Source organism: Elgaria multicarinata, chromosome 3, assembly GCF_023053635.1.
Source record: "Elgaria multicarinata webbii isolate HBS135686 ecotype San Diego chromosome 3, rElgMul1.1.pri, whole genome shotgun sequence".
NCBI classification, from domain to species: domain Eukaryota; kingdom Metazoa; phylum Chordata; class Lepidosauria; order Squamata; family Anguidae; genus Elgaria; species Elgaria multicarinata.
The window spans coordinates 32,385,709-32,411,720 of NC_086173.1; the positions used below are offsets into that span (position 1 = coordinate 32,385,709).

General features: G+C 45.1%; 2 protein-coding genes across 2 annotated transcripts in view; both read right to left on the reverse strand.

Moving 5' to 3' along the window:
• The window catches only part of SCN8A (sodium voltage-gated channel alpha subunit 8), a 105,006-nt gene extending 98,641 nt beyond the window's left edge, over positions 1 to 6,365 (reverse strand). Inside the window, exon 1 of the mRNA XM_063119886.1 lies at positions 6,260 to 6,365. The gene's annotated coding sequence lies outside the window, so the exon portion shown is untranslated. The remainder of the gene's footprint in view (positions 1 to 6,259) is intronic.
• LOC134394429 (thiol S-methyltransferase TMT1A-like) overlaps positions 1 to 26,012 on the reverse strand; it is a 161,993-nt gene that overhangs the window by 123,697 nt on the left and 12,284 nt on the right. The window lies entirely within an intron of this gene.

The window sequence follows — 26,012 nt, forward strand, 5'->3', positions numbered from 1 at the left end:
GGATGTACCTTTTTTCTTTATGAGCTAGACGGGAACCACCGGCCTTTGTCATCGGGTCCCACCAGATTAGTTCCCTGTATCTTTTAACCCAGATTATGTTTGAAAGAGAAGAATAAAGAAGCAGAAGACAAAATAATACAGCTATTCCCAACAGGGGTTCCTTTAGATTTTTTGGACTTCGACTACCACCACCACTAGCCAGCATAGCAAATGGCCAGGGAGGATGGAAGCTGTAATCCAAATCTAGAGGAAACCACGTTGGAGAAGAATGACATAACAGAATTCAAGTTAAAGCTAGGGGAATTCATAAAAAGTAAATAAATAAATAAATAAAAAGTAAATTTCAGCAGCAAAGTGATACAGCGTAGTGGTGGTAATAAATGTACTCCATCACTTTTGAATAAGCCTTAATATCTTACCAAAGAAAATGAACCAGCATCAAGGAAATGCACTTGCAGTAGTAATTACAGGAGGACAATGTATGACATTTGGACATGGTGCATCCACACAAGAGGGCAAGAGGAAAAGCTAGAACTAGCTCATCAGTAACTAGAACCTAGCACCGATCTACACCAAGCGGGATATAACACTTTAAAAACGTTATGGAAACGGTATAAGTAATGTGACCTGGGCCTGAACAGTTGTCATAACCATTATAAACCGTTATAAGCAGTAGTGTAGATCAACCCCTCATCTACACCAAGCAGGATATTGTACTATGAAAGTGGTATATAAGAGGCAAGAGCCACATCAAGCAGGATATAGTGGTATGAAAGCGGTATATGGTATGTGTCAATGGGCCCCAACAGTTGTCAGTGCACTTCAATACCACTATAAAGCAGTAGTGTGTTTCCTGCCTTTTATATATTGCTTTCATACCGCTTTCATAGTGCAAAATCCTGCTTGGTGTAGATTAGTCCTATATCAAAGTTAAAGGCAATTCACTTTCTATCTTGTCACCAAAGCATCTGTGCCATTTAGTCCAGCAAAGACCATTGCTACTATTATCCACTTGCCAATTTATTTCTATACCTGTGAAGGATTTCTCTATGTGGATATAGGAACAACATCTTTCCTGTGCCAGATTGGTTAGTGGTCTCACTGTTTGTCTTGTTTTAACTTTCTTCCGCATTGTGTGGCTTTCAGCACAGTCCTACAGATGTCTACTCAGAACTAAGTCCAATTGAGTTCAATGGGGCCTACTTCCAGGTAAGATTGCAATCTTAGTTTTCTAATGCTACAGTCATTTGGGATTATGCATTTTGAAGACATCTGTTCACCTTTGGGGTTATACATGTGTATGGGACAGAAAGTTGGACTTAATGACAACCTGGACTTTGCAAGCTCTTTGGTTCAGTGGTCTATTTATGAATGGCCATTGATCATGTTGTTTTTAACTTGAATCCTTTCCTTGAAAACTCTCAGAGCAAATTGCTGGATACATTTATTCCAGTGTGTTTAATTTGTTTCAGTGGTCAATGTGTGTGTAACAGGAAGGTTATCAATAATGAATGGGAATCACATGACTAATGTAGATTCTGTACCATTAAAGTGAGCATGGAGGCTTCACTGATGATGACATCTTTAAGGTAACTGGGCGGGGGGAGAAAAGCAGTAAACATCAGTGGCCACCTTATAGAAAAGATAAATTGGATCATGGGAATGGAATGGGGGGTATTTATCTTCTCTGAAGGATGGCCACAAAATATAGTTCCACAAAATATAGTTTCACCAGGTGCTTTGGAGTATAATACATAGAAAGATAAGCAAACCTACATCCCACTGCAAGAAACCTTTCTCTAAAAATGGGAATTGAAAGTAGAGCATGTTCGAAAGCCAAATTCTCAACCACATCAAATCACACTTCTTACTTCCAGGCAAATGAAACCCAGTTTTAATTGCAATTATGATGAAGCATTGGCAAAAGCTGCCTTGGGGAAAGGGAACCAATTCATTATCATTTCTAATCAAAATTAGAACCTTTTCTGAAAGAGTAAATTTAGTCAAACACCAGCCAGTAGATTTCATCTAGGTAACTGAAGGTGTTATCAGGAATTTCACATGGGAGGTTATGACTGCCTGCAAACTGTTTTTTTAATGTATATATTCTGTTCATTTAGTACTGGAGTCCATCTCAGGCTTTGTGAAGAACTGGCATAATAAAATGGTTTTAAAATTCTAATGTCAGGCAAATATTTCAGTATAATGTACCCTGCATTTGGGCTGACATCTATTAGCTTACATATGCAAACATCTGTTTACAATAAAATGTAAGCATCTTGCCAATATATGGTATTAATAGTCTCCTCAACATATTAACCCACTGGATAGTTTTGCAAATATATCCTTCCATATATTCTTTTACACTCTGAAGGTTGCAGCAGCAATGTGAAAGGACAGAATTAAATCAGTAGTGATGTCAAGTCACAAAAAGTGGTCATCACTTGAGCAACTGGCTAGATCTTTCACCCTAGTACCCATTTGGGTTACATATGAACTGAAAGCAACTTTTCAGTTAATTAGGGGGGGGGACATTAAGTATGTTTATGTTATTTAGATGGAATATGCTGAAGCAAATGCCAGTATGGCCAAAGCAACATGGCCAATAGATAATGTACAGTTAAATATCATTTTAACATCTTAGGACAGCAGTGGGGAACCTGTTGAACTACAATTCCCTGACTATTGGCCATGCTACCTGTGCCAGATGGGAGTTGGAGGACAACAAGATTGGGAGGGTTAGCAGTACTCCAGAACTGGCTTAGGATGAAGAAGGAAGTCATTTGGTTAGGACCACATAACAGCTGTTGATTTCCAGGCACTGAACAAATCAGATGTCCAGATATCACTTCTCAGGATGACAATGAGAAGAGATAATTACATCTATGGGAATATAATAAGGTGTCTATGGGTCATCTACTCTGCCATGGAAAAGAATTCAAATGTTTCAATGCAAAATGGACTCCAGTGAGTATTGATCTATGTGATAGGCCCACAACACTGACAATATTTGGAAAGTACCTCTGTGTGGCAGTTACTTTATTCCATGTTAGGTGTAGTGCTGCAGAAGATAGATCTCCAGTTGTTTTGGACTTTGACTTCCAGAAGCCCCCGCCAGCATGATCAATGATCAGGAATGATGGGAGTTGAAACCCAAAACATCTACAGATCTACTTTCTGCCCATCACTATAGTACTGGTTGACTACACAATTTGGCCCCACCTGGATGGTTTGTCTTTGTTCTTACCATCTCACATTCCTGGGGTGACAACTTATAGTAGCATGGAAAGAAATTAGATGGTGGGGCCTGATGCAATATAGCACACCACATAGATCAGCTGCCACCTAGAAGCATTGCTAAGTAGCTATGTGGCAGCCATATTGTACAAACACCTCATATCTGTAATAACAATTCCTGCCATTTACATTATTATTAATACTCTATATGAAATTTCAACTATGCAAGGCAATTTCAAATGGCTTCTTATCTCCTTGGCCCTCACAATAATTGTGTGAAGTAGGACATTATGTTTTCCCTTCTACTAGTGGAAACTTGAGGTGAAGCAAGAGTGTCATGGTTAAGAAGGCCATCTAATAGGTCCATGGATGAGATGGGCTTCAAACCTATTTCCCAGTTCTTAGGACCTTTCGTCTACACTGGGCCACACCAGGTTCCTTGCAAGTGCTGTGATACAACACAACCGTCCCCTCCAAAAGCCCCTATTAACAATCTGTTTATTTCTTTTGCAACCTCCACACTAGAATCAGAAAGGGTTAAAATTCTTCAGCTGGTTCAAGGCCCTGGAATAAATAACTCTGAGAAAGCTTTCAAAAGCAACTTAACACGATGATATTAAAATAAATAAATAAATAAACAAAACCACCCTCTTTCTCTCTGGGATTGCTTGTAGCCTCCCCCACAGGAGCAGCAAAAGACAAGCCAACGTGCACGAGGAACTAAGGGATAGGCCTAAGCAGCAACACAGAGAAAACACAAACCAACTTGACTGAGGAAACCTCTCTACTCAAAAAAATCTGTGGGCTTTTCCTCGGGGCCCGAGGGAGCTGTCCATTTCAGCACCACGCGCCTCGAACGCGTTCCAAAGCGAGCGAGAGCGCCACAAAGCAAAAGCAAACCAACCGGGAAAGAAATGGAGGTCCTTATCATCAAATCGCTCTTTGTGGGGTGGGTGGGAGAAAGACTTTTGGCTAGCCAATAGACATACCCTAAACTTACTACACGACCTGACCCCTTTTCCGCACGCGCGTGCACACACACACACCCTATAAGAATTTCAACCACCGTGTTGAAGAGGAAGGAGAGGCGGCAATGACAACGAACAAAATCTTACACACACACACACACACACACACGGGAAGTCTTTGGGGAAGCCATTGTAACTCCTCCTCTCTTTTCTGCTCCCCCACCCCCGTTCTCACGCCGCCCAAAATAAGGTATCTCCTTGTTCAATAGGAAGTGCAGGACGCAGGAGTCATGAGCGCCCACGGCGGAGGAGAACGCTGCAGTGTTCCAAGAAGCAGGCGACAAGACCAGTCAGCACGCAAAGAGAGAAGCAGAAGCCTTTCCAACACCCCCCCACCGCACCGCCCCCAATCCCAAACCACCATCCCACCTGAGCAAGATCACGGCAGGCCTTTGCAACACACTCGACAGATGGAGACAGGGAAGAAGGGTGGTGGTGGAAATCTATCAGGCCCGCAGTCCCTGCCTCCCACCCCCCTCACCCGTCCAAGTCCTTCCTAAGCTGCTCACTCCAGAAGTGTAGCGGCTGCTCCATCACCGCACGCCCAGTCCTTTAAAAATGTACCTTTGCTCTCATCCGCAGCCGCCAGGTCCGCGGATTCTCATTCTCTCTCTCCGGCCCTTCCAACTTCCTCCTGTCCTCCACGCCCCCGATGTCCTCCCCACTTCGGCTGAGTGGACGGAAGGCAGCGTAAAGTGTGTGTGGGGGGGAGCCTTCCCCCGGCTCCGGCCGAGGATATGTGCAAATAAAGCGTCCCCTTCAAAACTCAGATCAACTTGCCGCCCCTTCACTGGGACAGGCAGATCTAAGTGAGTTCCCCACTTTAGAGAGAGGGAGAGGTGTTGGTGGGGTGGGGGGGTGGGGGGATAGGGCCGCCGTCCGTTTCTGATCCTCCCCTCCAACTGGGGGGGGGAGAAGGAGGAGGAGGAAAAGACTGAGACAGGAAATTGGTGGGGTCTGAAGGAAGCCTCGGAGCAGGATTTTGCGGCGGCGGATCTTCGAGGGGAGGAACGGGATGGTTTTCGAGGCGGAGCTGAAATGAGCCCCGCGCGAAACCCAATGCAGACAGGCGAGAAGGCCCGGACGCAAGGATGGGGAGTCTGGCCAAGAAAAGGGGCGCTGGTGATAGCGGGAAAGGAAAATACACCCCCTCTCCCCCTCAGCCCCCTTCAACTCCCCCCCCTCTCTCCTTGCGCCCTCACCCTTCCCGCCTCGGCTGCTGGCCGGCCTGCCTGCCTGCAGGAGCCCAGAGTCCGCGCTCTCCTTCCCCCAATGCAGAAAAGACGCTCAGGCGGTTGCTGCTGGGATATGGGGGAGGCGGGACAGAGAAGGGATCGGCTTCCCACCCCAGCTTGGGGAAATGTAGAGCTTGGCCCGCAGCCCTCCCTACTTCAGCGCAGGGCGAGGGGCTCCAGACCCCCTCTTAGGAAGGGCCCAGGAGCCGCTCTCGGGAGGGCTTCCTAGCTGGGGGAAGGATAAGCTGGAGGGGGTGGGTAGGCCGTCTGTTATGGGGTAAGGTGAACACTGGCCAGTCTTCATCCCCCCTTCCCCCTCCACGATTCTGGTGAATGGTTTGGAAGATCTATTTATGTCTGGGGGTGGGTGGGAGGTGTGTGGGGGGGTGGGTGGGTTGATCACCAAGTGCGGTTGGAGTCATCAAGGCACGGGCCTGTGCGCCCCAAAGGTGTGGTGGAAAAAACCGGGGGGCAATGTCTTCCCTCCACGGGCAGAGAGGGAGAGAGAAAGCGGCCCGACTTTGAGGCTGGGAGGAAATCGCTCTGCGGCAAAGCCCCTGCCTGGAAGTGGAAAAGAGGTGTCGTGGAACCGGGGGGGGGAGGGGGCGGGGGAGGCTTGGATGAAAAAAAAAATCCCAGCCAAAGGAAGCAAAATCGGTGGGTGGCTGGGGGGATTCCCGTGCGCCCCCGCCAGCTCCTGCCAGTTCGCTCTTGTCCCCCCCCCTCCGACCCTCCCCGAGGGCTGGCGGAGCAACTTACTGTGGTTGCGGCGCTAGCGCGACTCTTGCAAGGCGTTGCTGGACTGCAGAGGTGGGGAGGCTGCAGGAGAAACTGCGGTTGTCGCCATCTTGGTGCGCTGCCTCCCCTGCTTCCCCCCCAGTGCAGCGCGCCGTTCCCTTGCATAATTGATGACTCTCAGCAGAACGCGTTTAGGGAGCGTGGCAAAAGTCCCAGCGCCCGCCCGTCGCCCGGCCCGGGGAGCGGGCCGCCCCCAAGCCCCACGCAAAGTTGGCAGGAAAAGTTAGGAGACCTCCAGCCCGCGAGGGAGGGTCTCGCCCCTCGCCTCTCCCGGGAGAACAGAAAGCCCCACTCACTCTGGAGAAGTTTCTTGCGAGGACGGAACGGGCAGCAGGCCCGAGGCCACGGCGACGGGCGCCGCAGGGTCCGAGGCTCGCGCCAGAGCCGCGTTCACGGATGGAACCCAGCTGCCCGCGCCGACGTAGAGCAGGGCGAACCGGGATGCCCCCCCTGCGCTCCCATTTTTCCGCCAAGGCCCTGGAACTGGGCGGATCGGAGAGGCGGAAAGGGACGGGCAGGGCTGCCTCCAGGCACGCCGCGGCGAAGAGGGCAAGGCGGCGGCGGGGGCGGGCGGGCGGTGTTCCTCTTGCTAAGCAGTTCGCTATTGCAGAAGGAGCCAAGCGGCACCCAGAGGTTTAGGAGGAGCCGGCCTTTCTACACAGCAGTGGGGGCCATTCGGGGGCATTGCCCTGAAACCTTCACGCCAGGGTGGTGGTGGTGGTGGTAGAGATTGGGAGCGTTGTTAACAAAATCTATCAGATTTGGGATGTGTGTGTGTGTGTGTGTGTGATTATATACACACCGCTTCCTTTTTGGCACAGTTTGTCGCTCTAGTTCAGACACCCCAAGTCTGTTCCACATGGATCACGGAAGCCCAGGAAAGGTAGAATTGAACAGGTAATGTTTTAAAGTCAAATGGGATGGAATCCATGCGGAAAGAAGATGATCAAGGGGAAATGAAGAATGATCAGAATGCTGGAGGAGCAGCCAGGAGTAGGACAACAAATCCACCCCCCAAGGAAGTATGGGAAGTATCACATACTTCCCTTCCTACCTTGATGGACAACATACTTTATGAATGACTCCAGTGGACCAAAAGAGAGCAAGCAGTCTCAACCTGAAATTCATCAAAGGGCTTATTAGATAGCAAAACACTGGAGGACTCCTGCACTGGAGAAGCAGTAGTTCAGAGAACTGAACTGCTGCCACCAGAAAGCTGAGCCGTTGGGTCTCCCCCCACCCTCCCCACGCCCGTCAGTCGCCTGCTCACCAACCCCAACTCCAAAGTATTTATTCAGCTAGGAGACATCCGGCTAAAGTGTTAGAGGAGACCCCAAAATGCAGAGAAAATCTTGTGTATTGTGAAAATTTCTCTGGAGAGGTAGGAAGCTTCTGAATACTTTTCCAGACAGGAATGAGAAAGCGCTGACTGATGGATGCCAGATTCACACCTAGGTGAAGAAGGTGGTGGTTTTTGCTCTGGATCAGAATTGATGGAAAGTGTGGATGACTAGAAACTTACCCTGCAGAAGAAATAGGCCACTGCTGAAGTCTCCCTCTGGTTACAAATTTTTGCATCAAATGTGCTTGAAATAGAATTAGTACAAAAATGGTCAAATTGTGCTTTGGAAAAGGGAAAGACAAGACCAGGCACGCAGGCAGAAAGACAACAGGTGAAAGCAGAAGAATGCAGATTAAAAGAAAGGGCATTGGCAATAGCAGTTAGGGGCACAAGATGAGAGTTAAAATATCTTTAGTGCAAATACCAACTGAGACATAATCTAATGAGTCACTCAGCTGCTTCACTGTAATGTGCAGTTTGGTGATGACAATAGTGGCCTACAAAACAAGGTTGTGGTGAGGATTGTTCTGATAATGTACACAAAGCATTTGCATTACTTAGGAGAAGGGCCACATAAATGTTAGTGTTTATTGTTTCATTGTTGCTTGCTTTTCTGATGATTAAATGCCTAGATTATCCTGTATTGGTGTATGCCAGGTATCTATTCTGAGTGAGTTTTCTGCGGCTATGCATGGATCAGGAGTTACACCAATGTAAACAAGAGTAAAGTTTGGCCCTTAATTACCTTTCTCAAAGATTAAAAAAAAGAAGGTCTGTCGACTTGAAAACCGTTGATAAAAGCATAAAACAATTTGTGGAAAGAACATGGAGGTAATTTATTTCTTGATTACATTTTTATACCGCCCAATAGCCGAAGCTCCCTGGGCGGTTCACAAAAATTAAAACCATAATAAAACAACCAACAGGTTAAAAGCACAAATACAAAATAGAGTATAAAAAGCCCAACCAGGATAAAACCACGTAGCAAAATTGATATAAGATTAAAATACAGAGTTAGAACAGTAAAATTAATTAAGTTAAAATTAAATGTTAAAATACTGAGAGAATAAAAAGGTCTTCAGCTGGCGATGAAAGGAGGAGGAGGCGTTCCTTCAAATAACCTGGCCTCAAACTGTTTAGGTCTTCAAATGTGAATACCAACACTTTGAATTGGGCCCGGATCTGGACTGGCAGCCAATGAAGTTGTAAAAGGACTGGCGTAATGTGATCTGGCCAGCCTAGCAATGTTTCTAGGGGGGAAATGTTTGGCTTCAATGCACAAATTGTTTATGTACATTGCCCTGAAGTTTCTTCTTCTGTTGCAGGAGAAGGCTGATAATAAAAAAGTTGTAATAAAATTAAGGGAAAAACAACAACTCATCTCAAAATTCATCTTAAGGTTTGCACTGACAAACAGCAAGCCAACAAAATTACATAAAATCTTAACCTTAGTTATCAGTAGACATTGAACTTTCAGTGTGTAAGCTTCTGTAGACATGACAATTACACATTAATGATCACACAATTTAATGTGAGGGGGAAAGTAAGGGGTTCTTCAGACATTACCTCAGTGAAATGATGATGATGATGATGATGATGATGATGAAGAATCTGAGTTCACAATTACACTAATTAGTTAGAGAGGAGTAACTTTGTTTTGCTGTTGATTATAATAACACAAGGCTATAAGGAAATACACAGGTCGCTGTTTGACTGTTGCAGGTAAATGCTATATTTACAAAATGTGAATGTAGTAATGTCACATTAGAGCTTTATTCTGCTGTCTAAGTTGGTGTGATTTGGAGACCTTCACAAATATTCCTCCTTAGGTAAAAACTCCAGACATCCCAGGTGCAAAAGTTTCAACAAAACTAGCAAAATCCTCCAACTGGGCTGTGGAAATTGACATTCTCAAGGTGCCAACTTGCCACTGAATTCAACCTAAGAGAAAAGGAGAAATTTGGAGGCACTGGAATAGATGCTTTCTGAGGAATGTGATAGAAGTGTTAGGAGTTTAGACCTGAGGAGTGAAATTTCTTAGATGGATTTCATTTGACACCTTAGTTATGAATACGTTCAAATAAGAAATGAAGATCATATCATGATTAGGCATAGATCATAGAATTAATTGGAGATTTATAAGGAGTTCAGATTACTAGGGTTGGGCAATAGGATTTAACAGGATTTTCTATTCTTGCATACATTATTGAAATAGTAAATTCGTCAGAAAACCTGTTTCAGTCAAGCAATGGAATGGTATCATAGAAATATCTTCGGAATAAGAATGAACCATATTTTCTGTCCAGCACTAGTTCATGTTCATGGTTGCATAAACTGAGCCTGATGGAAAACAAGATATTACATTAGTTGTCCATTATAGATTATGAATGAATGAGAAGGTCTAAGTGACAGATGAACTCTTAGCAGAACCATTTTAATGGATAATTAAAATGGTGCTGTTGATATGCACCTGATACAATTTGAGTAACTATAGAATCAAGTAGGGCTGTGCACGGCCCCCCCACTCCGCTCCACTGCCGATCTGCAAATTGCGGATTCTGCCCGCTCCGCCTCGCTCCGCCTAGGGTCCGCTCCGCTCTGCTGCAGAGCTTCGGCTCCAAATTGGAGTTCCGCAGCACTGTGGGGTGGCGCCAGGTAAGGCCCCCTTCTTCCTCCCCCTTACCTGTGTCTGTCCTGGCCCATCGCCAGCTTCACTAGAGCCCGCAGCTCAACCTGGAACTGTAGGCCCATCTTGTGGCCTACACTTCCAGGTTGAGCCGCGGGCTCTAGTGAAGCTGGTGATGGGCCACGACAGACGCAGGTAAGACCCCCCCTCCCCCTTGCCCACTTACCTGGCTCTGCCGCTGTCGCCGCATGGGCGGCGGCAGCAGGGCAAGGTAAACTCCCCCTCCCTCCTCCCCCTTACCTGTATCTGTCCGCTGTCCCGCAGCTGCTTCAACTGAGCCCAAGGACTCAAACAGAAAGACCAGGCCGCACTTGGGTGGGAAGCCGGCTGTTGCGAGGGGGAGGAGCAGAATAGAGGCACCCCTCATGGCAAAATGTAGACCATGTGAGGTAGGGAGGGACTGTGCCTATAAAAGGCAGCCCACCCAAGGCATCGGCCTCTTTCATTTCATAAATGGAACTGCCCTTTCCTGACTTTTTTCCCCCTCCCCTGGCCCATACTGCCTCGGAACCTAGAGGTTCTATTACATCATCATGGCTAGCAGGCTTGGATAGAATGGCCAGGTTTGCACATAAGGGAGGACTGAGGTGCAGGCCAAATAAGCCACAATGGCTTATTTCCTCTCCCTGTGTGTGTCGGTCTCATGGTGGGAGGATTAGCCTAATTACCCCTGGGCAGCGTGGCTCTGGCGTGGGCTGGTCCATGAAGTCACGAAGAGTCGGAAGCGACTGAACGAATAAACAACAAAAGCATGGCTTGTCATGTTGTGTGAACCTGATGGCTTGTTGCCATTGGTAACAAGCCACCCAAAACCCTACAGCAGGCCAAACACTCATTCTAAGCTTGGTCAGGGTGGGGTGTGTGGAGGAGCAAGTACTGGACAAGAGGGAGAGAGAGGCCAGGGTAATATAGGGCAAATGTGGGCAAATGTACTCAAATGGGCTTTGTTTCTGTTGTTTCAGATTTGAACTAAGGCCTTAAACCAAAAGCTCCATGGAAGAGATTGGATTAAAGTCTAGGAAACATTATTATTGCATTTGGACTTTCATATTATTGGGACCAATAAAGGATTTTTTTGGGGGGGGGGGGAAACCTGCAGATATCAAGTCAAGGATATTGTTTATTATTTATTTATTTTATTACATTTATATACCACCCCACAGCTGAAGCTCTCTGGGCAGTTCACAAAAGCTAAAAACAGTAAACAATATATATATATATATATATATATATATATATACACACACACACACACACACACACACACACACACACATACACACACACACACACTTTAAAAACCATCAGAGATGTAACAACAACAGCATAAAAACAGCAGCATCCATTTAAAACAACAATTCTTGGGTCCATTAAAAAACAAACTTCGCGTTCAATGCCATTAAATGCCTGGGAGAAGAGGAAAGTCTTGACCTAGCGCCTGAAAGATATCAGGTCAAGGATTTATCTGAACAAAAATAATATTACACTAGCTGATTCTCTCCTTAAAGTAGACTAATATGTGAGCATTAATACACACAGCAAGTAAGATTGCACCTTTTATTGGATGTTTCTTCACTTAATACTGGAAGCACACTTTCAGGTTATGCTAAATGCTTCTTCAGATGTAGGTTATGAGTTTGAAACTAAACATCACACTTGGATAGTCAGGCTGATGGTTACTTAGTTGCAGAGCATTATGTGGCACAGGGATAACCTGGTGAGTTCAAATGTTATGCTTGAATATCATGGATGATGTCACAATCAGGATACACTTTAAGTTCTGGCAAAGTGTAAGACAGTTTACAGTCAGACTGAGTCTGAATGCAGTAAAAATGGGTCTTCGTAACAGGTATTGAAAAAGGTTTATTTTGGAGCTATATTAACTTTTACTTAGGGCTGGTTTGCAGATTGGATTTCCAATTCATAACCCACCAAAGCTAAGGGCAATTAATACACATTTTAAACACTTTTCCCATCAAAGAGCCAACCTTATATGAGAGTGGTTTTGTGAGATCCACAAAACCATATTGAAGATTTAAATATGGTTAAATATGCATTGTGATCTTGGAAAGCCAGACCCACAGGATAATATCATTTTCTGTTTTATATTATCATATAAGGAAGACTTTTCCGAGACTTCAGCTGAAATGGTTATGAAATTCACCTTTACAGCCATACTCCAAGCAATACAAGGGAAGTTACTTAGTCATGGTCTGCCTATAATTGTAGGTCTTCAAAACTACATCCATACCGTGACACTAATTTATTTTATCCTCACTGTGATCGTCATGGTGATAGTTTAATACTTCAATTCTTTGTATTGAAATGGAAGGGGTTCTCCTACTGGTTGTATAGGACCACGTATTTGACAGAGAAGAAGCCCATCAATGGAAGCTTCCTAAGGTTTTAGCTAACATTGCTGCCAAGGGGGTTCTGAGCATCTCTTGCTAATACAGAGACTTCACTCTGGGGCCTCATCTACACCAAGCAGGATATAGCACTATGAAATCAGTGTGAAAGTGGTATCTAAAAGGCAGGAGCCACACCAAGCAGGATATAGTGGTATGAAAGCAGTATAGGGTATGTATCAATGGGCCCCAACAGTTGTCAGTGCACTTCAATACCGCTATAAAGCAGTAGTGTGGCTCCTGCCTTTCAGATACCACTTTTCATAGTGGAATATCCTGCTTGGTGTAGACGAGGCCTGGATGATAAGGGAAGGCTGGAATAAAATATGGTGCAGCAATCAAGAGGGGTCTCCACTAGGGTTGTTGACAGCACCCAACTGGGTCCTGGAGGCTAATGGACCTCCCCCACGTCTGGCCTTACATTTGGTTCTGGAAATCCTTTGTGGAAGGGAGGGCCAACTGGTTAGCATCAATTTGGTGTTGGTGCTAAGTAGCAGCGTTCTGTCTTTCTTTGTTTGTTTCCACAAGCTGATATGAAATTTTGAAAGAAGTTCTTGATCTACTTTCATTGCACAAAAATGTCTTATAACATTTCTTTGGGTTACAGCAACTCTCATCACAACTCTGGCATTTTACACATGTTTCATTTTGCAACACTTCTGCAGGTTTTTCTCTTCGTTAAGAAGGCTAATGAACTGGAGGAGTCCCCATGTGTATCCAAAGGATGATTTGGGTGTATCTGGTGAGGATCTAAGTCTTGTACTTCTGGTGTCTAAGGATTGGCTTAGGCAGAATTGGGGTTTCATACCTTTGAATTGCTATTCCATCAGTAGGAAGTCTCTTTGGGATAAGATTTGATACACATCCAGTGCTTTATTAAACTAGAAATCATACCTTTTGACTATATTCCACATCATCTGAACACATCATTGCCCTGCACTGCTGTGGGTGGCTTCTGCAAACATTAAGGCAGGAGCCACACCAAGCAGGATATAGTGGTATGAAAGCAGTATAGGGTATGTGTCAATGGGCCCCAACAGTTGTCAGTGCACTTCAATACCGCTATAAAGCAGTATTGTGGCTCCTGCCTTTTAGATACCCTTCCAAAATTCAGCTACAAGTGCAGATTAGCCACTGAATTCTGCCTCTTGGAACAGAGGGAGTCTGTACATGCCAAGAGACACTGTTGTTATAAGGGAGCCTTTGTGTTTTGTCAGGCTTTTTGAGGAAGAGAATCACTAAGCCCAGAGAGGACACAAATGGGCCCCACCTGTCCATTCATTCACCAATTTAGGATTGCCATGTTTCAGACTTTGCCTGAGATTGAATCCAGGGGCAGGGCTGTATCATTCTGATGGTGACAAAATTAAATTGCAGGGATAGTCCAACAAACTTGTCCATTTTATGGAATAGCTAGGCAAACTTTTGGGGTTTGAGTGCTGTACTGGCCCTTGATGAAATGTTCAAGGGCTGCAAGAGTGAGCAGGGTTGATGGTGAGAATGGCAGTGGTGGGTGGGGTAAGACCTACAATTCCCATTCATTTCTCACACACTCATGACTTCTCTCCCTCTCTTACGCACACGCACACACACACACACACACACACACACACGCACACACACACACAAACACACACAAGATCACTGTTTCCCCACTGCTAATACAAAATTAAATTGAAGGGTGGCCCAGACTAGGAGTGGGCACTGCTGGAGCCCCAATGCCCCATCATCTGTCCAAAGATGACATGTATTGGTGCCAGGCCTGGCTGTGTCACTACATTCGGTATTAGCTGAGGCTTTGGAACAGACTTCAAGAGCAGCCTTCCATGAAAGTGGGATAGCAGCCATTAAATTCTGAAGGTAGAAAACATGCGAGTTATGGGTCACAGGCATCTTTTTAAGGTAGGAGAGATCTAAAAAAAGCAAGAACTTGTTACTTGTTACTTGTTACTTATCCTTCTAGAAAAGGAGGTAGAAGTGCACATACGAGACATGATAAGGACACGCTGTCCTGTTGAACAAGAAGTCCTTGAAGTGTTTTCTGTAACTGATCTGTTAGTGTCACTTGCTGTAGGTCTTTTGTTTTCTCTTTCTTCCTAGATGCACAGCTGTGCTTTACACACCTCCAGAATTTGGGGTCAAGTAACACCTACACCTTGGCCCATTCTAACCTCAGCCTATGGGCCATGAGGATCACTCAGCCTGTGGTGGTCTTAACGAGTGCTTGCAACTACCTGCAGGAGTTTTATGGGGTACAACTCTTCTTAATCTTTTTAATATGGTATTTCTACTTGCATACTGGGCAACACTTTGGCCATAGCTAGACCTAAGGTTTATCCCTGGATCGTCCAAGGGTCAAACCTGTTCATCTAGGTGACACACAGGGGATCCAGTGCTCAGGCAGGGGCGAACCCTGGATGATCCCAAGATAAACCTTAGGTCTAGCTGTGGCCTGAGTTTCTGAACAACTCCTTGCTTTTTGTAAACCTTGGATGAGTGTTCCTTTCACAGAAAAGTATTGGTTGATTCTTTGGCCTACAAAGAAAAGACAAATTACACGCTGGCAGAAGAGACTACCAGCCACATTGGCAGCACAATCCACTTGCTCTTTAGAAGCTTTGTTTTAAATTCATTTTTGTGACTTTACATTTGCATACAACCCATTTTTGGGATGATCCCCTTCAGTTCAAGGGGACATAGGCCTTAGCTAGACCTAAGGTTTATCCCAAGATTGTCCCAGGGTCATCTCTGTTCATGTAAATGACACACAGGGGATCCGGGGAGCAGGCAGGGACGATCCCAGGATAAATCTTAAGTCTAGCTAAGGCCATATTGAGCTGGGGCACTATTATTTTATTTTAACTTCCATTGTTTTAAAAAAATGTTTAAATGTCTTGTTTTTATTCTTAGGCTCTAATCCTAAACATGGCTACTGTGGGGTAAAATGCATTGATTGTGATGGGCTTACTTGGGCATGGGATTGCATGGTTAGACCTTTCTTATTGTGGGGTTTTTGTTTTTGTTTTTTAGCAAATAGAAATCTTGGATTTGGTGTTTCCCCCTCTTTCTCTCTTGGAGACACGGGGACACACACAAACAAACTGAGAAATTATTTATTTCATTTGAATTCTTACTCATTTTTAATCCTATGCAGATCGCACCAGTACACCGGATGCGCATCAATGAACTTCTGCCATCTTTTATCAAGTCGGCCAGCAAAATAAGTGGCAATTTGGCCATGAATCTGCTCCATCTTGCCATGGAGGACATTGATAAGAAAACAGTGAGTATCGCAATGGCAAGGTTGGACATTTATATGTAGTCTGGCCTGTTTGGAGATTCTGTGAAAAACGCATGCCTCCTCATTCCAAAAATGCAGTCTCACCAGTCCAAATTGTTTGGAGGAACATGCATACGATTTGGTGAGCCATGCACTGAGAGAAACCAGGGTTCTGCTTCCACATGTTCATATGGCTATGGTGGCCCCTGGATGAATTTAAAGAACTTTGCAAGGAGGTTCGCACAGAGTCCATGTTAATATTGAGAGTTAATGTCACACTGCTTAATTTGTGACATTAACTAGCTGAGCCCCCACACCCATTAATTTGATGGGTGTGGGGGCTCAGCTACTCTGGTTCACTTGTCAATCTTCTTCATAATCCCAGATCTGTGTATAAGGTGTTGTGGGAGGGGGTCCTTGGCGGGAGATAAAAGCCACGCCAGTTACAGGCCAAAAAGCACTCTGTGCTTGCTTTCCCACCTCCTACCCCTTGTTTTCATAAGGCCCACTGATATTGGAATGCAGGTTCCCGGATTGAGCCCTGCTTTGATTTAAGCCCTATTCCAAACATTGCCACTTGATTAACCTGTTCTGAAACTCCTCCCCTTCTTCCTTAGATGAAGCCTATGCAACTTGTGACCCACTAAGCTTAATGTACCCCATTTGCCCTGTATAGTGGCCCATGATGAGCTTGAGAAATCTCCTGAACTTGCTGCCTGCCTAGGACTGCAAGCAGGGAGGCTGCCAAGGTCCTGATGCGGTACAATACATGGATGGTGGGGTTCCATTAGCTTGATAGATCCAAAGTTGTGAGGCCTGCCTTAGATGGTTCCCAAAAGGGTATGCCGATCTCTCTTTGTGCTGTAGGATCTTCAGAATCTGTACAACGATGCAGCTGGAGCCATCGTCGAAGCTCTCTGGAGCTACATCCCAGCAGAAGTCCTCACCAAGCTGCTGGAGACTTTCCAGGGCCAGCTGTTATCAGATCGCAGCTCCTGGAAAGTGCTCAGGACACTTGCCTCCAAAGGTAGAAGAGGGTCTCCCACCATGTCACTTTGATGTTTGCAGGAGCACAGATTTCATATTACCATAACAGCAGCAGTGAATCTCTTCATATGTGTGCAGCTCACTGAGGCCTAGGCCTAATTTACCCCAAGCAGGATATTGCACTATGGAAGTGGTATGAAAGCGGTATATAAAAGGCAGGAGCCACACCGAACAGGATATAGCACTGTGAAAGCAGTATGTGGTTTGTGTCAATGGGCCCCAACAGTTGTCAGTGCAGTTCAATACCACTATAAAGCAGGAGTGTGGCTCCTGGCTTTTATATACCGTGTTTATTTATTTATTTATTACATTTTTATACCGCCCAATAGCCAAAGCTCTCTGGGCTGTTCACAAAAATTAAAACCATAATAAAACAACCAACAGGTTAAAAGCACAAATACAAAATACAGTATAAAAAGCACAACCAGGATAAAAACCTCGCAGCGCAGCAAAATTGATATAAAATTAAAATACAGAGTTAAAACAGTAAAATTTAAATTTAAGTTAAAATTAAGTGTTTAAATACTGAGAGAATAAAAAGGTCTTCAGCTGGCGACGAAAGGAGTACAGTGAAGGCGCCAGGCGGACCTCTCTGGGGAGCTCATTCCACAACTGGGGTGCCACAGCAGAGAAAGCCCTCCTCCTAGTAGCCACCTGCCTCACTCCCTTTGGCAGGGGCTCACGGACAAGGGCCCCTGTAGATGATCTTAAGATCTGGGCTACATATGGGAGGAGGCGTTCCTTCAAATAACCTGCCCCCAAACCATTTAGGGCTTTAAATGTCAATACCAGCACTTTGAATTGGGCCCGGACCTGGACTGGCAACCAATGAAGTTGTAAAAGGAATGGCATAATGTGATCTCGCCGGCCAGTCCCTGTTATTTATTTATTTATTTATTACGTTTTTATACCGCCCAATAGCCAAAGCTGTCTGGGTGGTTCACAAAAATTAAAACCACAATAAAACAACCAACAGGTTAAAAGCACAATTACAAAATACAGTACAAAAAGCTACAGCTTAGCTATAGCTTCTGTTAGTAAACGGACTGCCCTGTTCTGTACCAGCTGAAGCTTCCAGACCGTTTTCAAAGGCAGCCCCACTTATAACACATTGCAGTAATCCAAACGAGAGGTTATCAGAGAATGGATAACTGTAGCTAGGCTATCTCTGTCTAGATAAGGGCGTAGTTGGTATATCAGCCTAAGCTGATAAAAGGTGCTCTTTGCCACTGAGTTCACCTGTGACAGTTCTGGATCCAAGAGCACCCCCAAACTATGGACCCGATCCTTTAGGGAGAGTGCAACCCCGTCCAGGACAGGGCAAACATCACCTCGCTAATACCACTTTCATAGTGCAATATCCTGCTTGTTTTCTAACGTCTTAGCTATAGCTTCAGTGGACACAAACAAACCTTTCACAATGTTTTTATTTTTTAAAACACACACAATAAAACAACCCTTCTACCATAGGAATTATGGGAGGAAGAAAGGCTAGATGGGTTGGGAAGGAATATAGAATACAGAATATGTGGGCAAATAGGATGCGGTAAGCAATTATTACTATTATTATTATTATTAGTAGTAGTAGTATTTGCGTTTTTATACCGCCCAATAGCTGAAGCTCCCTGGGGGGTTCCCCAAAACTAAAAGAATTCAAAATATAAAACAAACAGTATAAAAACATGATATAAAATACACATTAAAACGGATTAAAACATACCATACATGATTAAAACATCTTTAAAACATCCTGAAAACATTCTAAAATTTCACTGAATAGGCCTGCCACAATAGATCAGTCTTTATTGCTTTTTTAAATTCTAAAAGACTGTCAAGTTGACGAATCTCCTCCGGCAGGCCATTCCACAGTCTGGGAGCAGCAGAAGAAAAGGTCCTCTGGGTAACAGTTGTTAATCTAGTTTTTGCTAGCTGAAGGGGATTCTTCCCAGAGGACCTGAGTGTGTGGGGTGAATTGAACGGGAGAAGGCGATTCCATGTAGGGCTTTAAAGGGAATAACCAACACTTTGTACTTTGCCCGGAAACTAATCGTCAGCCAGTGAAGAGATTTTAAAACTGGTGTAATGTGGTCACCCCTAGGTGTACCAGTGACCAGCCTGGCTGCCATATTTTGGACTAATTGAAGTTTCCAGACTAGGCACAGAGGTAGCCCCATGTAGAGCGCATTGCAGAAGTTGAGCAAATAGAAGGAAGAATCAGTGGGTAATGCGAAGAAGCCTTTGCCATCTTCAATTGGATCTTCCATGACCCAACTTTTAAAAGGAACTAAGCTTCTAGTTCTTATTGTTAAGTATCTTAGTTGGATAAAATGAAATCAGTGTGGGAGAAAATGACAGAAAGCTGGCAAAGAGAAGCTAATTCATGCAAATTCCTGCCAAGGGTATCTAGATTAGATAGATGTAATACGCTCAATGTGGGCCTGCCTTTAGAATGTATTTGGAACGAGCAGCTGGTTCAAAAGTAGCTGCTAGATTGTACTGGGGCTGGCCATGTGGAGCATACAAATGCTGATTTTACATGTTCTTTGGCTTCTACTTGATTTGCAAGCCCATTCAGTTGCTCTAAACATTCTGGGTCCAAGATACTTCAAGGACTATCTTCTCCCATAGGAACCTGCCTGCCCATTAATATCTCCCACAGCAGCCTGCTCTGTGTTAACCTCACTGTCTGAGGGTCAAGGAGGATTTTTTTTTTTTTACTGCTGCTAACTGCCACATGGGGGGTGTTTTCATCGGAGGGCCCAGTTGGGGAGAGAAGAATTAAACCTCCCCACACACTGCAGTTCCAATCCAGTTTGCAGGGAGTGTGTTTACTCTGAAATAAATAAATAATAGAAGGGGGGAGCAGCACACTAGTTAGTTAATGTAACGTGTAGTTTAACCCTGAAGTATAGCGAGTACTAACATGGGACCCCATTTTTTCACAGCCTATCACATTGTTTTGGGTCAGTTAAAGCTCCCAGACATATTGTAAATGGGAGGTTTCATGCAGAGCTCATTTTAGTTATTTTACAAGTCAGGCATGTTAGTTATTTGATTTGCCAGGTCTGATTTAGAAAGAAAACCTCACAGCCATCTTGTCCAATAGAACAATATTCCTAACCAATGCATTTCTTCTTCTTCTTCTTCTTCTTCTTCTTCTTCTTCTTCTTCTTCTTCTTCTTCTTCTTCTTCTTCTTCCTCCACAGAACTTTTAGAGGAGGATTCCTCAAAAGCAGAGGAATGGAGGAGCAAACTGAAGAGGGTAAGGAAGGATCTCCACCTCTTGCATCTGGGTTGCTTTCGGCTGGGTTTAACGTTGACATCAGAGAACAAAGCATAGAATTGGGAACTTCGTGGTTCTCTCTACATGATGGTCGATTTAATAAATTATTCTGGAAGTTATGCCCAGGATGGGGCCCATTAATGGCAGGGAAGCCATATTGATGTTACACCCAGGGCAGATAAAATGTTTGCTTGTCTTATGAGGCAAAACACATGGCAGGTGAAACTTCTGCCTTGCAAAACTATCCATCTTCATCAGTGGGAGCTCTGCTTTGATGGACTCCTGCATCTCCACAGCACTGTTATCTGAGGGGTTCCCCCCTTTGTGCCAGCATGGCATGGCCAAGGACTGCTGATCAGAATGTGGAGCTCTGAACTAGGCTTGCTGGGTAACAAGACCTGAGATGATAGAGAAGTGTTCCTGTGTAACTCATGCCCTCCTGGAGGCCTACTCTGACTAGAACCTGTGAAGTAGACTGTGGCATAGCCAGAACCTGTCAGCCTAAGCATGGTGGTAGTCGGGAATGACTATTTCAGTGTCAGGGATACAATGGCCATCCTCAGAGCACCTTGACCTGAGATTGGAATCCAAAATAAAAGAGAGGAACAGAAGATGACAGGGCGCAATGGAAAGGAATGCTGGATCAAGCCTGTTCGGACAGTGGGAGGGTTAGACATCCATGAATGGTGAAAGGCTTGATTTCTTTTCCAACAGCTTGGCGCCAGATCCCTTCACTACCACCAGGAGAAGGAATTATCTGGAATCCTCCACCAAGTATTCAGGGAGGAGGGAAAGACCTCAAGGGATTCTGCCCTGCCAAAGGTCAGTGGAAGCTGTCTAAAGTTTATGGTGACCAAGCTCACCGTAAAGCAAGGTGGAATAGTCCAGTTTGGAGATGTATTTCTAGATGCAGAGCCAGTATCTGCTTCTGTATTTTCTTTTTGATAATGAGGTTTGGTCCAGAGTGGCAGGGAGGTGTCTCTCTTTTTGTCTTTTTCTCTTCACAAATGAACAGGGGTACAGACTAGTGCTAATACAGCATGTTTAGTTCCCACATCAAACTATGACTAAGTTTAAGTGTGTGACATTGACATGACACGGAAGTCTTGCTCATTCATTCCTGCCTCCCCCTCCCGTCCCTCCCCTCCCCTCCCCTCCCCTCCCCTCCCCTCCCCTCCTTCTGTTATCTCCCCTATGTCAAAATAAAGACTGTATATTGACCAAAACCTGCACTTTGTAAACTACCATGAAGATGTAATGGTGGTACAATAATAGTAATATCCAACTTTCTTTAGGGCAAGATGAAATCATGAGATAATGGAGTCTATCTACATTTGCTGTCCCAATAAATGCAATCTTTGCCACTCCTTCTTGCAGCTCTTCCTGTACCAATATTATGGGGCCATTCTCCATGCCTCAGGAGATCATGCCCTCGTGGAGGAATCTCTGAACAACCTCCTGCAGTCATTGCTGACGAAACCATCAGATAAGGAGGTGAGAGGAATACAGCTGTCAGGCTTGGAACCGTGATATTTATTTTTAGCTCTATTTAGCATAATCATGATTATTAAAGTGTTACATTGATACATGCATTGATACATAACGTTGATCCATGCATTGTATTAATATTTTACAACGTGAAACCATCCTGCACTTTTAGCTTCTTGCCTTCCATCCTGGTATGATTTGAAAAGGCCCTCAAAGTGTTGCTACAGTGACCCTCTCGGATTGTGACTGTGTTTGCAGCAAGCGGGAATTTACATCCTTTGAGATCCCTCCCCCTTCGGCCTCCAGGCACCTGATAAGAGGGAACTTACTTCACTGCCAATTAAATACTCCTCCTGCTTCCCCATGTGTGCACATTAGCAGTCCGCCCCTTAATCAGACCTGGGTATTTAATGCACTTCCCTACCTGCGCTACAAAGGAATATGTCTCTGAGCAGATCATAGGCTGAACAGAGCTTGGAAAGGAAACCAACTTCCCTCATACTTTGGAGAAGAGAATTTCTTGTTAGAATATGGGGAAGCATAGCAGGGGAGATCCACAGGCTTCTAGAGTGTTCTGTTTTCTCAGCCTTTGTGGGATGCACGATGAAATTATGAATGTGCGATGTCTCGAAGATATCGCGCACTGAACAGGGATCTATGACCCCCATTCACAATGGAGCTATAAATGGAGCCCCGTGTCCCTTTTCATTCTGTATTTCTTGCCCTGGAGTTGGAGAGCAGAAAGGAAGCACACCCTGGCTTCCAAAATCCGCCAGGCGACTGAGGGACACTGGGAGGCTGCCTCTCCTGCTTCCCAGGAATAACACCATGCCAAGGGGGAGACCAACCTGACCCATCCTTCAGCCAGAGAAGGAGCGGTTGCAGGGAATTCTCTCCTCCCTCCTTGCCAGAAAGACCACTCAGCTCCTACTGCCTGTAGCTCTGCAACTACAGTATCAACAGAGAGAATGCTCTAGTCCCATCCATTGGCCAAATAGCCACCAAATAGTATTTGAGCAAGAACCCCAGGGAGAGAACACCCGCTTGGCCCAATGTCCATTTAAATGCCACTGCTATAGCTCAGTGCTTTGTTCGGGCCTTGAAAAACAATCTCCCTCCTCTTTATGTTTTCCCTCTACTCCTTGTCTCTATTGTCTCTTTACTTTGCAACCTAATGGCAAGAACTGTCTCTCTTTTGAATTGTTGTGAGCCACTTTGGGAGACAATAATTTGAAAATACATCAGATAAATAATTTTCAGACTCTCAAGGAAATAGGAATCAACTGAATAACCCCTGATTCTTCCTAGGGCATTCTTTCTGCCATCGGGCTTATTGCGGCTCGCCATATGGAGTCCGTATTGAAAGTCCTGAAGAATTACACTTCAGAGGAGGTCCTTTCAGCAGAACCTCATCAGGTATCATGTCAGAAAGATAATGCATTTGGGAAGAACTGTGAGCCAGCACACTAAGCATGTGTGAGAAGTTATGGTCTCTCCTCACTCACTGAACTGGGGCTCTGTACATCAGGGGTGGCCAGAAGATAGATCTCCAGATGTTTTTGACTTCAGTGTTTCATGGAGATCCATGTTCTGCTCACCCACCCCCAGCATAAATCGGGAGCTTCCAGGACAAACCTGACGACCAATCATGTATTATGACGGCCTGCCTGATGCTTGTTTATGTGGTCATAGCCAGGCAGGCAAACCAGCCAGCCTTTGGAGGGCTGTTTAGCAGGATGACTTGAAGGAGCTTCAAAGTGTGCAGGCACTGGGAAGTTCATTTGTGAATTGATGGAACATAGGGATATCCTGTTCGTGGTATTTGATCCCTGATGGCTTCTTCATACTTGCACATAATTGTTGATTAACATCACTATACAATTTGATTAGCTAGGGAAGTTCTAAGTAAAAAGTCACTTTTACCAGTTAAGGCTGAAATCCTATACTAGGGATGTATGAGAACTTCCTTCACCTGTGAAAATGTGAGGAAAGCACCCTGAATGCAAACTTGTGCATTCTTGAGCTTGCCATCACATTTGGAAGGGTGTATCCGTTTTGAAAAATGCACACTCTAACATGAGCATTTTTCAAAAAAGGACACATTTTACACCATGGTTAATGTGGTGTGGGGGCATTTGCATTCTTGCTTGAATAAGTGTACATTTTCCCTGTTCGGAAATGTGCACACACTTACGTGAAAATAACTTCCCTGAGGCTTACTTCCGAGTAGTCATGCATATCTGCACCGTAAGCTTTTCACATCTTCACATTACAAAATTTTGACAAGTTTCTTAATAGCACTAGAGGGACTTAAAAGATATTCTCTGTCTATTCCACTTAGGATAACATCCAGAACATACTGGTGGAGTCTATTGAAAAGATTGTTTCAACAGTAAGTGTCAATTTGAAGGGATGGTTGCCTGTTTGACTCAGCTTTTACAGTACCAAACGTATTTCGATAATCCTTATATTTTAAAGTTTGGGATACCATGAATTGCCATTAAATGTAACTAGAGGTGATGGCTTCTTAAGAGGAAGCCAAGGACTGGGGAGTGATATGAACTGTACAATAAGCGGGCAGTGCTGTGAAGTCGTTTTTCAAAACAGGCTCTTGGATTTGCACACCAAAAATCATTCCGACTCATTTCTGTACTAATCTGCAGGATACAAATCCATGGCTTGTTTTGTGTGTGGATTATCCAAAGGTGCACATGTATGCATTTGCTCTCCCCATCAGATAAAGCGACAGTGCACGTATTTGCCCACATGACGTGCCTTTTGAAACATGCACAATTTGGGGACAGATTTTTTTTAATTGATGGAACTTTAGCCCAGCTGCCCAAGAAAGTGCAGATTTCCAGTTACAACTGCATTCTGGAATGCGTTTTGGTCTGAGGGGTGTGCCAACTGGATAGGTCTGCAGTAAAATGGAGACCCAATTAAATTCTCATCTAGCCCTAATGGCCAGTGCAGTTGAACCCACATGAGAACTAATGCTTTTTCCTTCATAACTCTTTCTCCAGGAAAGATACGGAAGCCTTTTCCAAGTTCGGCCCTTTAAGAACATGAATGAAGAACACCAGTCTTGAAGAAGGATTGATGACCTGCAATTATTTAGGCTGTCAATTCAACTGGGGCTTTTCTCTCTCTCTCTCTCTCTCTCTCTCTCTCTCTCTCTCTCTCCTTTGCTAGACTTACTGTTAAATCTGCAACTGAGGAGGGGAAAGCCCACGATGCAACTATCCAGACATCACGTGTGGTGAGCTCAAGAAGAGAGCAGTCACGTCTGCCATTTTTTTTGTTTTCATGCACACAGGTATTGGTTTTTTAAAAAAATTAAATTGATTTTCCTGCTCCCCCCACCCTGCCCCCGATGGGCGCAGCACTCCTGGGGAGCGCTGCACCCCGTGTGCGGCTCCCAGCTACCTGCGAGTAACTGCGCGGGGCCGGGGTCAATCCACAGAAACGGGCCACACCTTCCGCGGTCCTGGGCTCAGCTTGGGACTATGGAGAAATCGGGCCCACAGGCCTTTGCTAGACCAGGCTATATCCCTGGCGTATAACCGGGATCACCCCTGTGTGTCCAGATGATGCACAGGGGATCTCAGGCTCCGGCAAGGATCAACCCTGCCTGGCCTCGGGATATAGCCCTACACTTTAGGACTGCTTTTTCCACGGTGCCGGGCTGAGCCCGGGACCGCAGAAGGTGTGGCCCGTTTCCGTGGCTTGACCCCGGCTCCACGCGGTTACTCGTGCGAGGCTGGGAGCCGCGCACAGGGCGCAACACTCTCCAGGAGTGCTGCGCCTATCGGGGGCAGGGTGGGGGAGTGGGAAAATCAATTTAATTTCTAAAAATAAATTACCTGTGTGCACGAGCGTTCGTGCGCATCATCCCTTTAAGAAAACAAAAAAATGGCGGATGTGACGGCTCTCTTCTTGAGCTCGTCACGTGTGACATCTGGACTAGTGCAACAGCCCGCGATAGTTGCATCGTGGTCAATCCCCTCCTCCGTCGCAGATTTAACGGTAGGTCTAGCAAAGGCCTCTCTCTCTCTCTCTCTCTCTCTCTCTCTCTCTGACACACGCCTGACTCCAAGCAGTAGCACAGCCTGTTTTTTGAAGTGATGACACAATGTACTGCATGTATGAAAAAAAATATTAACATATTGTACATTAAAAA